The sequence below is a fragment of the Hyperolius riggenbachi genome, chromosome 3 (genome assembly GCF_040937935.1).
Source record: "Hyperolius riggenbachi isolate aHypRig1 chromosome 3, aHypRig1.pri, whole genome shotgun sequence".
Classification (NCBI taxonomy): Eukaryota; Metazoa; Chordata; class Amphibia; order Anura; family Hyperoliidae; genus Hyperolius; species Hyperolius riggenbachi.
The window spans coordinates 32,128,285-32,144,107 of NC_090648.1; the positions used below are offsets into that span (position 1 = coordinate 32,128,285).

Consider the following 15,823-nt stretch of genomic DNA (forward strand, 5'->3'; position numbering starts at 1 on the left):
GCCTGCCTCACAAAGTTCCAATCTCTTAGAATTGCGAGCAGTTCGACTAGCCTTGCAAGCCTTTGCTCATCTTCTGAGGGGGAAAGCCGTGTGTGTCAAGTCGGACAACACAACGACAGTGGCCTATATTCAGAACCAAGGGGGAACGCACAGCACAATTTTAGCCCACGAAGTAGCATCTCTTCTTGCATGGGCAGAGAAGAACCTGTTATATCTCAGAGCAATGTATGTGCCGAGGGATCTCAATGTGAAGGCGGATTATCTATCAAGGAATATAATAGACAACGAGTGGTCTCTAGACCAGAAAGTATTCCTTCAGTTGACACACAAGTTGGGGAATCCAACAGTGGACTTGTTTGCTTCGGCTCAGAATCACAAGCTCCCTCTATTCTTCTCACGGAATCCGTGTCCTACAGCATGGGCAGTAGATGCTCTTCTCCAGCTGTTGCCATCTCATCTCCTCTATGCCTTTCCTCCAGTGCCGTTGATTTTCCGGTTCCTGCACAAGTTGATGGGTGTGAAGAAACGCGGAAAAGCCGCCGTCTCTCAAGGTGAGGCGGCTGTTTCTGCATCCAGCATGGCGTCACAACGCGGAAAAACCGCCGCATGCCGCATAGGCAGAGCGGCGGAATCCGCATTGGGAGCGGCGGAATCCGCATTGGAACTGGATACATTGCAAGACAGTACTGGTGTGGCTGGGACTGATAGTCCACCAAGATTCAGAGTGACACGCGCGAGTGCACCTAGGCAGATGGAGAGCTATGCTCGCGCGGGCCTGAATTCAGGACCTTTATACCTGCAGAGGAAGTGTCAGCTGATCAGGAAGGTCAGCTGATTCCTGCAGGACTCATGATTGGCTGAATGGTTCGGGCGGGGCAGCAGAGTCCAGCAACTATATATTCTGCTGCTTATTCAGTTGCTGGTTGTCTGGCGTTGCAAACACATACGTGGGAGAACTCAGACCTGTAGTCAGATCCGTTAGTGTGCCGGGACCAGCTGGAGCTGTAATCCTACACTAAGCTAGATTCTGTTGATAGCTTAAAGTACTAGTTTGTGATTATCTGTTATGACCCTTTGCCTGTTTGACTATCCTCCTGAACTCTGATCTTGTACATTGCCTTTCTGATACTCTGTTGCCGAACCCCGGCTCGTCCTTAGACTCTGTTTCTGCCTCCTGATCTTGTACCTCGATATTTCTGATACCTGTTGCCGAACCCTGCCTGTACCTAGACTTGCCTCTGCCTACTGTATCTGTACTTTATCTGTCCGTGTGTTTACGACCTGGCTTGTCCGACCTAGAGAACCGACCTTACTATTGGAGGTGGTTCCTCGTCCTGTTAGTGACACTTCCTCCTGAGTGTCACTCTCAGATTATCCTTCCTACTCTCAGCCTGACTCCTCCCGTCTAGGAGAGTCCAGGTCTTCGGAAGGAATCCGTGCAGTACTCCCCTCTGCACTGAGGCCTAGTCCTCGAAGTGTTACTGTTACACCAAACACTACACTCTACTCAGGTGAACAGAGGTTAGCTGGTATATCGGATTATCGGTGATACTGCAGATCACCGGTAATCAGATCCTCTCTGCGCTTCACCGATCGTTACAATGGGAGAGAGTGCTACAGTACTGGCAGTACTTCCCTACTGGCCGAACAGGATCTGGTTCCCCCTGCTATTACAACTAGAGCAAACAAAAACAATATTTCTTCCGAATTCATCGACCCTCTTGTCTCAGGGAACAATATTCCATCCTGCCCCGCACAAGTTACACTTAGCTGCATGGATATCGAAGGGTAAGGGCTCTTGAAATTAGGATGTTCAAATGCTGTGGTACAGACTCTACTGAAATCAAGAAAAACATCTACAAACACTGCATATAAGAAATTTGGGATGAAGTTTATAGATTTTGCTGAAAAACGTACGTTTGATCCTTTATCATCTTCAGTGACTAATATACTGGACTTTCTGCAAGCTGGTTTAGATATGGAATTTATGCTACAACACGCTTAAAGTTCCTGTGACAGCCTTGTCCTCCTTGTCAGGTCAAAAATGGACTTTTAATCCGCTGGTACAGCAGTTTCTGAAGGCTACCCTGAAAATTAATCCACCGAGAAAGAATATTTATCCAAAGTGGGACTTACCAGTAGTGTTAGACTATTTCAGTGCTTTCTCTTTTTGCCCTTTAGATACTTGTTCAACTACTAATCTGACTTACAAATTGGCTTTTTTTGTTAGCCATAACATCAGCGAGAAGGGTGTCGGAGCTGTATGCTTTAGGATACAAGGGTCCTTACAGCACGGTGGTGTAGTGGTTAGCTCACTCGCCTTGCAGCGCTGATTCCCTGGTTCGAATCCCAGCCAGGGCACTATCTGCAAAGAGTTTGTATGTTCTCTCTGTGTCTGCGTGGGTTTCCTCCGGGCACTCCGGTTTAATCCCACATTCCAAAAACATACGGATAAGTTAATTGGCTCCCCCTAAATTGGCCCTAGACTACAGTACTTACATTACATAATATAGACATATGCCAATGGTAGGGATTAGATTGTGAGCTCCTTTGAGGGACAGTTAGTGACAAGATATATATATACACTGTACAGCGCTGCGTAATATGTCAGCGCTATATAAATACTAAATAATAATAATAATAATAATAATAATCGTGTTCTATCAAGATCGAGTAACACTAAGACTTATAGCAAAATTCTTGCCAAAAGTTGTAACGGTTTTTCATCTTGACAATGAGTGGACTCTTCCTGCCTTTCTAGATAAAGATTATCCTACAGGAGAACATCCTTTGGACTTGGTGTCTTTGTTAAGAAGGTATCTTTCTATTTCAGAAACCTTTAAAAAGTCAGAACATCTATTACTTATTCCTTTAGGAGGCAGGAAAGGTAAGGAAGCTTCGGCAAGGACTATTGCTTCATGGATCTGAACTGTCATTTCTAAAGCATACAAGGCAAAAGGGCTTACTTTGCCCACTCACCCTTCCGCCCACTCTACTAGAAGCATGGCTTCTTCATGGGCATCTTATGTAGGAGTATCTATGTCAACCATTTACAAAGCTGCAAGATGGTCTTCATCTAATACCTTCATTGAGCACTATAGGATTGATCCATCCTTGCTTACTTCTTCTGGGTAGTGTAATGGTTAAGGGCTCTGCCTCTGACACGGGAGACCAGGGTTCAAAGCTTGGCTCTGCCTGATCAGTAAGCCAGCACCTATTCAGCAGGAGACCTTGGGCAAGTCTCCCTATAACTGCTACTGCCTATGGAGCGCGTCCTAGTGGCGGCAGCTCTGGCTCTTTGAGTCTGCCAGGAGAAAAGCGCGATATAAGTGTTTTTCTTTGACTTCTGTTGTTGGTCGTTCTATTATTAATGCTGCTTCTCCTGTTTAAATAGTGTTATGCATTCCCTCCCTGACTTGTTCTTGTCTAGTTAGATCCCATGGTATAGTATGCTGCCATGGAAGAACCAGGGAAACAGGAAAATTAATACTTATCTATCGGAAATGTTCCTTTCCTGGTGCAATTCCATGGCAGCATACGGTCCCAACCGATGTCGGGGAGTACTATAGTTATTAGAATGGTGGGTCTATGTCCTGGCAAAAAACTTATAGTTATGGTGTCCAATAGGGTTAGGGGGCGGAGCCGGAACTCATAGTATAGTATGCTGCCATGAAATTGCACCAGGAAAGGAAAAATTCTGATAGGTAAGTATTAATTTTCCTGTATATTTTAGATGTCCCTGACTAACAATAGTCATAATATTTTTATATGTTTTATATTTTGTATTGTTAATTCTAAAGATGGACTCTTAAGAAAAAGTAAAAAATTGTGTAAGCATTACTTCTGTCTGACGTAATCAGTTGCAATAGTGTTTTTTAAATAACACATTTCTGAAATATTTTAGTAATTACTCTATCCCCACTAAAACCCCTTTTAGACCCATTTTAATAATGTAATATTATATTGCATGTAGGATTTGTTGCCATTTTAAAAAAATATATATACAGGTAGTCTCCGGTTAACGAACGAGATAGGGACTATAGGTTCGTTCTTAACCTGAATCTGTTCTTAAGTCCGCTTTCCTAAAACAGAAAGAATTTGCGATAATTCAGGTTGGAGTGAGCTTGAGATATCTCCCAGGGCATCACTGCTGAATATATGCAAATTAACCATTGTAAGGGGGCTTTTAGGACCATTGTAGTCCCTTACACACTCCAATGAGTTCTGGGTCACCATGAGCTTGCTGGTTAGTCTGTTCTTAAGTCGGAACACTGTGCCATCTCTGTCCCCTGTACCTCCTCTGTGCCTCCAGTGTCCCCCTCTGTGTCAGACCCTTTGTACCTGTCTATACAAGTTTAAAAGCCATTTTTCTTAGATTTTTTTAAAATCGATTTTCTCAAAAACTACAAGTTCAATTTGAATTTTTTTTTTACTTGTTCCCATGGAAACAGAGAATTCATGCCGTTCATATCGGCGGGTCGTTCGTAAGTCGGGGGTTCAAAAGTCGGGGACTACCTTTATCTACAAGCCAATTGAGCCGTTCTTAGCATTTTGAAATTTTGATTACCACCAATACGGCCAGACTTCTTGTATTATTGTGAGAGCACTTAGGGAGCTATTTTGAGTTGCTGTTTCCATTGCATGAAACCAGTGTATGTTAGGATTAGATTTAGCTGCTACTCCTAGGGATTTTGGGAAGTGTAGTCTTGTTTCCATCTCAAGTTTGGCACCTGAGGCAACCCGAGTCTCCGAGTCCCTCTTTTTAGCTATCATAAGATATTAAAAGCTATGTGAGGTCTTTTCAAACTGTTTTTCCAGAACTTTAAAGTGAATATTATCAGAAGACAGACTTGTGTACTAGGTATTTCCTTTTAAATGGTAAAACAGAAGAGTTCAGTGAATAAATTACTCGGTTTAACGCCCTGCAGAACTATACAAATAAGTGGAAGGTTTTGCACATAAAATAAATAAATGATTATATAAGCACTAAAGGGGGAAGATTCTGAAATAATGGATTTGTGTTGTGTCTGTGCTAAATATGGAATGTCAGGTGAAGCAGATTTCTTTAGCTTTGGAGAGATTTGAGCGGTGTTAACATTTTAGATTTTTACTGCTGCCTGTGCTTCTTCTGCTCCTGATCTCTAGCTCCAGTCATTGACTCCTTCTGCACAACTTCTCTGTCTGTTGTTGATCTCTACCTGTTTACTGGCTGCATCTTTCAAGGAGTTTTAAGTGATGGTGCTGGTGGGGGGGGGGGGGGGGGGGGACACTTCTCATTCTTTTTTGTTTGTGGAACTATCACTTTTGAGGATGTATCAAGTAAGACACACAAAAGAAAAAAACAGATTCCTTCAAGTTTAACCACTTGAGGACCACAGTGCTAAACCCCCTAAAGACCAGGCCTTTTTTTTTTTACTAAAATGGCCACTGCAGCTTTAAGGCCAAGCTGCAGGGCTGCACAACACAGCACACTAGTGATTCCCCCCCTTTTCTCCCCACCAACAGAGCTCTGATCGCCCCCAGTTGTTGTTTTTTAACAAATATTTATTTCTATTTATTTTTTATTAAAAATTACTATTTTTTTATTTATTTGTTTCCCTCTCCCTACTGCCCACCCCCCTCCAGCCAATCACAGTGATCAGCTGTCATAGGCTTCTACCTATGAGAGCCGATCGCTCTCTTGTCCCCCAGGGGGGCAGATGTGTCACACGGCTGTCCCTAGTACAGCGCGCTGAACTGTGTAAATAGACGGCGATTACGCCTTCTAACAGTCGGAGCTCGATCTCGGAGCGCGCAATCTCCTTCAGTAGCCGGCTCCAGGACCTGACGCCAATTGGCGTTAGGCGGTCCGGGGGCTGCCGCCGCGTTCACGCCCATTGGTGTGACGCGGCTGTTAAGTAGTTAATTGACCCCTCACACTAAATTTTGTGATGGCAGTGTATTTGGACCATTTAGTTAAAGGTCCACCAATACTAAAAAGTAACAATTAAAATTTTATTTTACATATTTATTCATAGTATTTAAAAAGCGGCAACATATTGCGCAGCGCTGACCATTAGTTAAGGTTACAGACAATATTTAGGGGTGACATATAGCAATAAGACAATACAGGAATACGTGCAAACCAGATCACGCAGTACGGTATGCGTACAAGGTAATGCTTAGTCACTGGATGGGAGCATGGAGATTAGGCAAGTCGAGTTCACTCAGATCCATAGGATGGGTGTACGGTAATGGAGGTGAGTGAACAGGTAGGAGACATAAGGAGGAGGACCCTGCCCGAAGGCTTACAATCTAGAGGGAGAAGTAGGGACACGAAAGGTAGGGGACTAGAGTTCAGCTGCGGGTTTAGAGCACTAGTGAGGGGGGTAGTCTAGAGTTAAAAGGAGAGTTTTGAGGGCCTTCTTGAAGATGTTGAAGGAGGGGGAAACCCTAATGGGGGGATTTAGGGATTCCCATAGTGTTGGAGCAGCTCTTGAGAAGTCCTGGAGGCGTGCATGGGATTGGGTGATGCGGGGTGCATCAGCAATGCAATGCTAACCGGGCAGTCCAAAAGTTAAAATCACTATTACTTTTCTTGTTGATAAATGATCATTCCCCAGTTTACCTGACTCTTATTTGGTACACACAAAATTTGGTACACAAAAACGAAGTTGCAGGGCATGCTGGGTTGTCCTTTTTGCTTCTGCTTAGTGGTGGCTGGATGGTGTAATGGTTAAGGGCTCTGCCTCTGACACAGGAGACCTGGGTTCGAATCTCGGCTCTGCCTGTTCAGTAAGCCAGCACTTATTCAGTAGGAGACCTTAGGCAAGTCTCCCTAACACCGCTACTGCCTATAGAGCGCGTCCTAGTGGCGGCTGCTCTGGCGCTTTGAGTCCGCCAGGAGAAAAGCGCGATATAAATGTTATTTGTCTTGTCTTGTCTTCTCTACTTCCCCTCAGACTTAACTCATGCAGCCTGATTGGCTGAAGCCTCTTTCCATCCTGTTTTCCCCTCCCACACCTCTGTTCTTCTCTGATTGGCCAATATTTCTCATCCTGAGACAATGCACTTTCTATAGTGAAGGGCGGGTAAATCAGGCAGAGAAGAGTGAGGGAGGAAATGACATCAGGATTGGCTTCAAAACAGCCACAGTTAAAATGTGAAATGCTAAAATGGATTTTCTCATTTTTTTATGGCAGAAAATCACTAAAATCAAAACTTGGACAGTGCAATACATGTGTTATGTAAGTAGAGCACGTATTTATCTACTTGTATATATTGTATTTATCTACTTATATATGCATTGTTGTTTTTTCTGAGATAGTATGGCTGACAGCTCCTCTTTAAGTTAATTAATGTCTTGTTTGCAGTGTGTAATTAATTCTGGAAGTCCCCTGACAATACACAATGCTTACAGTAATTAAACGCAAGCTCTTTCCATACAGGGGTACCCTTAGGAGAATAATACATGAATATATACAAAAGGAATAGAAAATCATGCGATGGTTATTGTGAATATTTTCTAGGACAGGAGGTGAGACAATACATCAGGTTTGAATTAATGTTTATTAATATTTGCACTTTTTCTGATTTTTATTTTTCAGGTAATTACTGGTTTTATGTTAATGCCATTTTAAAAAAAACAAAACAATAATTATATATTTATTTATTTTTTATATGAAAGCATTTTAAAGCTAAATAGGCATGTTTCTTTATTATTTAACTTTGGTCTTGATTAGCCATCCATCTTAGAAATGTGCTTTCAAATCTCTTTTCACAGGAAAGCAGAAAAGCAGAAAAGTAACCATATCCTCAATCCAAGTAAGAAATTAAATCAAGTCTATCAAATTCAGAAGCTGCTGATCGATTTTCAGGCAGCTGATTAGTAAATCAGCAGCTAGAGGCTGTTATTATCTCACTTGCATTCCTCCCCTGGGTCAGATCACATTTACATGTCAATTGAAAAAATATGCTCATCAGTCAGCTCACAGGAAACTCCAGTCAGCTCACAGGAAACTCAGTCAGCTCACAGGAAACTCAGTCAGCTCACAGGAAACTCAGTCAGCTCACAGGAAGCTCTAGTCAGCTCACAGGAAACTCCAGTCAGCTCACAGGAAACTCAGTCAGCTCACAGGAAACTCCAGTCAGCTCACAGGAAACTCCAGTCAGCTCACAGGAAACTCAGTCAGCTCACAGTTCATAGTGCAAATCCTAGCTTTCTAGCTACTGATTCTACTCCAGTCTTCGTGTAAAAAACAGGTATGTGCTGATAATCTCATTATAGAAGAAAAATCATGAATGCAATACATTTACATGTAAATATTATTAACCTCTTCCCTACCCTGGTAGTTTTAACAGTTCAGCCCAGCTATGATTACTTTGTCTTTGGCAATAGCTTTATCAATAATTATCACAACTAAATTATCTATATATTGTTTTTTTCAGGACAAATTAGGCTTTTTGTGGCTGATATTTGTTTTTAGTAATTACCTTATTTTCTATGCATTTTAAAAGGAAACTGAGGAAAAAAGTGCAAAAATACACAATTTATCCACTTTCATACATTATAGCTTTAATGAACACAGTTCTATTGTACATTAAACTCACACATTTTTGTTTGTCTATCACTCCTGTTTATTGCAGTGTTTGTCAGGGTATGCCAGTGCATATAAGCTGTGTTTTTCAGTGTTTGTCAGGAACTAGTCCAACGAAGGCTTTTTATAAGCTGAAAGCTCACTGTTTATCCATCTCTAAGTTAGCCAATAAATGGTATCATCCTGATTCAAAACTCCTTACTCCTGTTTATTTAAATAGTTCATTTGTTTTTATAATGTATTAGTAACACATTGTATACCCAACTCAATAGTTACATATGTCTGTTCCTGAAATGTTTATTTTACACTTGTTTACTCCTTAGCCCTGCTATTAAATTCCCTGAGGGAAGGAGAGGGGTTTGCTGTCATTCCTTTTCAACTGTATAGCATTTTTATCAGCTCAGAGATAAATAAATAGTGTTATCTAGGATTTTGTAGGGAGGAGAGTGCAGTAACTTATTTTACGTCATATGGTTGGTTAAGCAGGGACTACTTTAAAGCCTTTTCTTGAACACATTTTAAAAAAAAAATCTTCACCAAATGAGCATTTTTTTCTTACATTTTGTTACTTAATTATTTCATCTTGTATACTGCCAAAAATAAATTTGCCATTCTATTTATTTCTATTATGGAAAATATGATTTTTTTAATGAATGCTTTATTTCATGGATCTTTATCTGCTAGTCTGTTTCATACATTTTGCATTTAGGATTTGTTTTTAATGTTATCATGTATGCATCTTTATAAGGAAAAATAAGTCTAGACTTGGGGCCTGATGCATTTAACATTTTTATAAGTTGTATCAACTTATTTATAAAACTAGTAGACCCAAGCCCGTTAGACCCGTCTATGGTCTGTTTCTCGCCACCGCCCGCCGCATGTTACTGCGCACGCGCGCGCACTCGCCGCACACACACCCGCCGCACACCCGGCCGCCCGCTTACACGCCCGCCCGGCTCCCTGGCCCTGTCTTCTTGTCTCTGTGAGGCTGGGTCCGTGCTGCGCACTTGCGTGGTAGCAAAAAGCACGGACCCAGCTACACTGAGACAGCACACGCAGGGACACAGGGGTTTTAACTATAGCAAAACATTCACTTAAAATACATTGTTCATGATTAAGTTAGCTTTGCTATTACATTACTACTTTTTTTTCAGTACTTTTTATTGCTGTGTGTTGGGTGTTAAAATTGTTTCATAGATAAGCTGAATACAATAACAGATACATGAGGAAATTCATTTTGTAATGTAATAAAAGCAAGTTACTTTTTCTGCTGATCAAACTTGTTAAACAGTTTAATTAAAAAACAAAGTAATATTTAATTTGTTTCACATAAAAAATACTAGTAATTATAAATCAAAATACAATTTTATATATTTGCTGTATCTAAATTGTATTCAATTTTTTTTATCTGTGAAACTTGAATTACCTCAATACAGTTTTTTAAGCCTTTTTTTTTTTCAGCTTACCGATACTTCATGTGAATTTTAAATTGTATTGAATAATAAAAATAGTATACTTACCAATCTGCAATTTTCCTTTCCTGATGCAACTCCATGACAGCATACAAATGGGAAGTTCCTCTTCCTATCTGCCCTACAGGACCTGCCTGAAACTTTAAAATGTATCCCCCTCCCATATCCCAGCATTCTTGACTTTGAACACCAAGACGGCCCAAGGTGGGTTCGTATGCTGTCGTGGAGTTGCACCAGGAAAGGAAAATTGTCAATAGGTAAGTATACAATTTTCCTATTTCCCTGGTACCTCCATGCAATTATACAAATGGGCCTGCACTAATTTTTGGTTAAATTTCCTTCTCCTATGTCACGCTCTGGTACTGCCTACCACTCCCTCGAACTTACTTCCTGGTTGGGGTGGTTGCGCGGCCGGGAGCACTCTGCACATGCGCACTACATCACAACTACTCAGTTGCACATGCACAGAAAGATCCAGGCCACAGTCCACAGGCACGCGGTCAAAGGACACATGTCACCGGGCATCGCCTGCGCAGTCAGTGGCAACCACCCCGACCAGGAAGTAAGTTTGGGGGGTCAGTAGGCAGTACCGGAGGGGGACAGAGAAGAACGGGGGAGCAGTGGGCATGAGGAGAGCCCACTACACACCCCGTTTAAATTCTTTTTGCGCTAAGGTATCCGTTAAATTGATGGTCTGTATGTACAATCCTTGCATCTAGACTAGATTGTGTGTCCCCCTTTGAGGGACAATTAGTGACAAGACAATATACTCTGTACAGCGCTGCATAGTATGTCAGTGCTATATAAATACATACATAAAAAAAATCATCTGTGTGATTTTAATTTATATCAAGCCCAATGCTCATAAAACCCATGTGGATCTACATGGGCTGTTTTTCAATATTTCCAATATAACATATTACCCTTTTATTTCTGGTAACTCCAATAGGCATATTTTTATGATGGAACACATTGGTATGATAGGACACCCGTCATCACAACTTCATATTTTATACTTGATGTTATGACCATTTTTTATCTTTGCTTGACATGTTGTCTGTTTATGTGTTGGTATATAGACAATGATGTGGACAATGATGTGAACTTAGTATTGAGCATTTAACAATTTTAGGCACTTGTAATGGCCCGAGGAAGCAGGCTCAGACTTGTGAAATGCATTTCCTGTGCAAAATAACTTTGTTGTCTTATGAGACTGTCGCTACTTTTCTCGATCTTATTCGTTTTAATTCCACCCTGAATGCCTCTTTACCCCTACTGAATCTAAAAAATGTGTTCTTTCAATTATCATGTTTCAGCTTTTTAATGATAAATATTGTATTCATTTGCTTATTTACCTGTGTCTTTTGTTCTTGAGGTGGACTCTCAAGAAAAGTCTCAAAATTGGCACACCGTATGTCATCTTGAAATTTGTCTTTTCTGTAGAGATCTCCTGAAGATGTTTGGGAGAAACCTCACGTTGGTCACAGAATTTTTCCTTGTGGGATTCGGAGAGGTCGGGGATGTAAAAATTCTGCTTTTTGTCTTCCTTCTGATTATTTTCATCACAGCCTCAATGGCAAATATACTTGTAACGGTATTGGTTGGAGTCAGTTCAAATCTTCACTCCCCTATGTACTTCTTTATCAGTCAGATGTCCATGTCCGAAATTCTGTTTACTAGTAATATTGTGCCAAATATGTTAGGGATGGTCCTAGTGGGTGGTGGGAAAGTATCTACCGACAGATGTTTTTTCCAGTTATATCTACTAACAGTGAGCACGTTTGCCCAGTGTCAGTTATTAACCGCTATGTCCTTTGACCGTTATGTAGCCATTTGTAAACCATTTCATTATACCATGATTATGACAGTCAGTCTCCAAGTTCAAATTGCTGTTTTAAGTTGGTCGGCAGCTTGTACCTTATCACTTCTACCATACATTTTCTTGAACAAGTTGGAATTCTGTGGTCCAAATATCATCAATCATTTTTACTGTGATATTGATCCTGTTTTACAACTCTCGTGTTCGGACATCTCTTCTGTGCAGCTGGTCACTTACATTCTGTGCATCCCTGTTGTTGTCTGGCCATTTGTGTTCATCACCAGCACCTACATTGCCATCTTCCACACCATCCTGAAGATGACTTCCACCCTCAGATGACAGAAGGCCTTCTCCACCTGCAGTTCCCACCTCACCGTGGTTTGTCTTTATTTTGGAAGCTTGGCGACTATCTACATTTTCTCTCCAAAGAACAGTTCTGGTGATACAAACAAGTACCTGTCTTTGTTATATATCTTAGTGACCCCGCTATGCAACCCTCTAGTCTACAGCTTGAGGAATCAAGACATTAAAAGTTCAGCCATTAAATACATCCACATTGTGTGCAATTGTCCTCTTGTGTGAGCTTTAAGGCACATTGCCTTACAGCTCTGAAGTCCTAGATTGCCACCAAGGATACCATTTGGACAGTATGTAGCTTGTATGGTTTACTGGTAAATTTATAATTGTGCTTATACAATATAAACATATCAGATGTTTCTGACATTTTGCAGATGCAGAAGTGAGGTCGTTGCTCATTTCTTGCATTAGAAGTGCTGCTCTCCTCTCTTCCAGTTGCCGCTGCAGGCGTGTGAGTGTTGGGGATAGGGGGGGGGGGCTGCAGGAAGCTATATACATCCCTGGGGGGAGAGGGGGACATTACAATTAGCTACCTATGCTGGGGGTCAGTGGTGCTCATCTGAGCTAGGATATCTGAGATACTCGGATATCCTAGCTCTTTTTTCACTATTCGAGCTCGAATACCGAGCTCGAATAGTATTAGCTATCCGGGCTGTGCTATCCGAGGGCACTCGGATAGCAAGCAGATATCTGGAGATATCCTAGCTATCCGAGCTCGGATAGCGTCACGAGCTCGGATAGCGTCACCAGCTCGGATAGCGTCACGTCTGACGTCATCTCGAGTCCTCACAAGCGAATCAGAGGGCTCCCAGCCCTCTGACTGCAGCCAATCACAGAGGGGGAGCCTGGCCAAGCCCCCCTCTATAAATAGCGGACGCCATCTTGCCTCACTCGTCCTGCTTGCGACTTACTGACTAACTGTACTGAGAGACTGCTCCAGTGCTTTTTGTCTGTGTCCCACCCGCCTTTACATACATAAGTTTTTTTTTAATTTGTATAATATTAAAAATATACGATGTCTGGCACTGGCAGCCGCGGTTTGGGCAGGGGCAGCAAGGGCATCGCCAAGAGAGGAGGTCGTGAGCGTGACAGCCGCGCCACCACCACCAGTTCTGCGTCTGCACCAGTGGCTATTCCGCCATTAGCCGTGCAGAGACACAGCAGCAGCAGCGTGTGGCGCAGATGTTCCTCCCACCGCCAGGTTGTAGCCGTCCTATTGAGGAGAAGGACGCAGACTCTGTGGTGGAACTGATGGTGGATGAGCAGGCCACCATTAGCTCTGGAACCGAGTCCTCCACCCCCGCCACCACTCCTGTTCGCAAGAGCAGCAGCAGCCGACCAGCACTGCCTGGGGAGGAGGAGGAGGAGTGCAGTTCTCCAGCCCCAGCGGGCGACACCAGCACCCTGTCACTCAGCACCTTCTTATCCCCAAGCCAGTTGGGTTATGGAGTGCTGTTGCGGCAGAATTGGAGGAGGAAGGAATGCTCATGGGCACTTTGGGGGATGATGCTTTGGACAGTCAGACAGTGGTGACTGTCCATCCGCCCATGCATGCAGAAGGGGAGTTTGTGGGATCCCAGCAGGACATGTTTGCGGAGGGGGAGGATGATGATGACAGGGTGAAGGAGAGAGACTGGGTGCCACGTCCTGGGAGTGGGGATGTCATCAGCTCTGAGGAGGAGGATGCGTCTGTGGGCCTTGCTAGAAGGATCAGCATCGCAGGCATGGGTAGGATCACAAGTGGGCGTGGTATGCAGGCCACACAGCGTGCTGATCCGGAGACGAGTTCTGCCAGTGTCACCACCGGCCGAACCAAGAACCCCCCCCCCCCCCAACCACCACAGGGAGACCAGCGGCAGCAGCACCTTCCAGCCGAAGGGGCAACTTCCCCTCCCCAATATGGAATTTTTTTCACCCTGCCATATGTGGAGTGCAAGTATGCCACCTGCAACCAGTGCTGCCAGCAGCTCAGCAGAGGGAAGGAGCCCTCTGCGTTTGGCACCACCTCTCTGGTCAACCATCTTGCAGGGAAACACTTTCATGAGCATGAGGAGTTCATGAAGTTGAAGGAAGCTGGCAGTGGCAGTGGCAGACCCGCCACCACTGCGAAGCCGTCGGCAGCAGCCACCCGCCCTCCTCCACCTCCTCCAGCAGCACCAGCAGGAGTGCGTCAGAAACGCACTGTTCCTCCTCCCTTTGCAACTCCTGCCGCCGACACTGAGGCCTGTTCTGGCAGCCAGTCCTCAGTGGCCTCCTATGCTCCCTCCACTGATTCCCATGCCAGCAAAAGGCGTCGCCAGACCCTGCTCAGCGACACCTTCCAGGGGGTGGTCAGGGTTCTGCCTCCCAGCAGCCGTCGCGTGCGTCAGCTGAACGGCTTGCTGGCACGGGCCATGTGCTCCCAACTCCTGCTTTATTCCCTTGTGCAGGAGGGGAGCGACATGCGTGCGCTCCTGATGTGTGCAGCCCCCGATTGGCCAATCCCCAGCCGACATTATTTCGCACGCACGGCCATCCCTGCACTTCACCGCTCTGTGATGGCCAATGTCGGGAGAGGGCTGGAGCACGCGGTGGGTCAACGGGTCCACGTCACCATGGACTCGTGGAGCAGCCGGTTTGGGACAGGCCGCTATCTGTCCTTCACCGTGCATTGGGTCAGCTTGGTGGAAGGGGGTGAGGAGGGGGGAGCAGCATCGGGCACTGTCAGAGCAGCAGCAGCACCAACAACGCAGTGGGTGGTGCCACCATGCAGGGTCAGCAGAATTGCAGCAGGTTCCTCTGATCCGCTTCCATCCTCCGGCACACCAGCCCAAACCCCCCGCCTCAGCAGCAGCGTGAAGCCCCGCCACTGCCAAGCGCTGCTGGAATTGGTCAGCCTGGGGAAGACCAAACTAACGGCGAACCATGTCCTGGCCAAACTCCGAGAGCAGGAGAGGAATTGGCTGACCCCCAGAGGCCTCAGAGTTGGAGAGGTGGTGTCCGACAATGGGGCAAACCTGGTTGCTGCAATCAGCAGGGGAGACCTGACCCACATCCCCTGCCTGGCGCACGTCCTGAACCTGGTAGTCCAAAAGTTCCTGCGGACCTACCAAGGGATGGACCGACTCCTTGAGGCGGCAAGGAAGGTTGTGCGTCATTTCCGGCACTCGCCTGCAGCCGTAGCGAGCTTGGAAGAGGTGCAGAAGGAGCTGCACCTGCCACAGCACCAGCTCATGATCGATGTTCCAACTCACTGGAACTCCACCCTGGCGATGTTGGAGCGTCTGGTTGAACAGAGGCAGGCTGTGAGTCAGTACCTTGCACGAGCAACAGTTGCCTCCATCACTGCAACTGGGCGCGCTGCCACCAACCTCCCGTCCATCATCTCCACAGAGGACTGGGGGCACATGCAGCAGGTGTGCTCAGTCCTGGCACCCTTCCTGCAGGCCACCAACATGGTAAGCAGGGACCATGCAATGGTGTGCGAGTGGGTCCCCTTGGTGTGTGTGCTGGACAGGGCCCTGTATGCACTGCTGGAAGAGGGAGCGGCAGCCTTGGACCAGCAGGAGCTGCAGGCAGCTTCACAGGCCACCTCTGAGGAGGAGGGCTCGGAGTTGGTG

General features: G+C 44.8%; 1 protein-coding gene across 1 annotated transcript in view; it reads right to left on the minus strand.

The window, feature by feature from the left end:
* Window positions 1-11,789, minus strand: part of LOC137562000 (olfactory receptor 10R2-like) — a 43,582-nt gene extending 31,793 nt beyond the window's left edge. Inside the window, exon 1 of the mRNA XM_068273343.1 lies at window positions 11,404-11,789. The gene's annotated coding sequence lies outside the window, so the exon portion shown is untranslated. The remainder of the gene's footprint in view (window positions 1-11,403) is intronic.
* Between the last annotated feature and the right edge of the window lie 4,034 nt (window positions 11,790-15,823).